Raw genomic sequence first — 1,807 nt, 5'->3', positions numbered from 1 at the left:
TGCGATACAAAAATGGAATAACGAAGGTTTGAAAAAGCGAAAAATCCACGAACTCAGAATAGACCAGCGTGAAAAGCCGTTGAGATTGATCTGCGTGGCCGTCGATTTTAAATCACACAAAAACATTCGACGAGATGAATACGGATGTGGGACGCGGCGTCGAGATATTGTGTACAACCGCTTACGCACTCGTTTCAATTCCCCTCGCCCCCCTTGTGAAATCAAACCCCAGATACGGAGGGGCCCGCGGCGTTTCTGTTAGCGCGAAACCATGTGCAGTGCACGATCACACACTTATTTTCAATACCCGAGGGAAGAAAACAAAAAATTGGAAAAATAGAAATTTCAGAGGAAATCCTTGCGAATCCCAAGGCCATTTACCACAGATTCACTCGTTCTCAAACGAATAGAACCATTAAAATTATCCATGAATTTATGAGAACTAACAAGATTAAAATTTAAAACACGCAACGATTATTGTATCCAAAGGAAGAGAACAAGCTAAGTTAAGGGTGCCAAGTGAATTTGAAAAAAAATTCAAAAAAATTTTTTCTTTCCCTCCATCATTGGAGAAATATGTATTCATCCATCCGACGAAATTTCAAACCCGCAACCGGAACTAGATATCGAGAAAATAAATGCGGAAAATCCTCGATTTCGCGTAACGAACCTCGAGACAGCATGGGATCAAATGGGCACGGCGGGTTGAAATATCTCTCTTATTCACCCCGGTACCCCATTGTTTTTTGTCGCCATCACATTGAACACATCATTCCCCATATCTTCAAATTTTTTCAAATTTTTCTTGAGTTCCTAGGGGGTTGAAACGTTCAATTTAATCAAAACTCCATAAGAGGCCGTGTATAAGACTGATTTTGTTTATTTAATTTCTCGATATCCATAAGTTCTAAAATTTTAAAATTGTCACCGATGTTCACCATCTGTCTAATACTATTAATTAAAAAAATTATAACTTTGTTGGTGAATGTCAATTTTCAAGGTCATCGCCAAATTCACTTGACACCCTTAAATAGAAATGTAATATTCACTCAAACGATTGTAAACGATTGCCAGGTTTTTCTGCGAATTTTTCCCGTACGCGCGACTCTCTGAATAAACCACAATTCTTCATATTTTCATGTGGACTGGAGCCACCTTCACTTCGGAAATTAATTCACCGAGGTAAAGCGAATTCGTCCGGAAATTCCATTGAATTTTCCACTAGTTTTTGGTCGACTCCATTCAAAAAATTCCGCGGCTCATTAACGCGTGTTCAGAAATATTCAGTGGAAAGTATTCTATAAAAAAAATCAACAGAATTCTATTTTTCTATACAACTTATTCAAATATTTACTGTAGAAATTCATCGGCTCAAATTTTCCAATTTTTTTTGTTTAATTTTTTACATAAAAAGACCAGAATAAACGAGTCGAAAAAACTACAATGTCTCAGCAGAATAAATTGTACCCAACGATGAAATTCTACTAATCTTCCGTTTCCTATAAAACAATTTCCATTGGACATTTTCTACGGAAAAATTCGCAGTGGAGCCGCGGAATTCTTCAATAAACTCATCCGAACAATCGAATTTTCAATAGAAGTTCAATAGAATTTTCTACCCCATCAAAATTAAAACATAAAACAAAAAAAACATAAAACAAAAAACCAGCACAAGTCAATTAATCGAAGCACCCCATCACTTCTTTAACAATTTTTCTCTCCCCGTTGCACCACGAGAAAATATCAATGACCGAATTATACTTGATGAACGTGGAAACGAGTTTATCGCGGCGGGTGGTTGGCGGGA

Source organism: Diachasma alloeum, unplaced genomic scaffold (genome assembly GCF_001412515.2).
Source record: "Diachasma alloeum isolate Michigan unplaced genomic scaffold, Dall2.0 Dall_scaffold_01062, whole genome shotgun sequence".
Lineage (NCBI taxonomy): Eukaryota > Metazoa > Arthropoda > Insecta > Hymenoptera > Braconidae > Diachasma > Diachasma alloeum.
Note: the sequence above shows the minus strand (reverse complement) of the source record.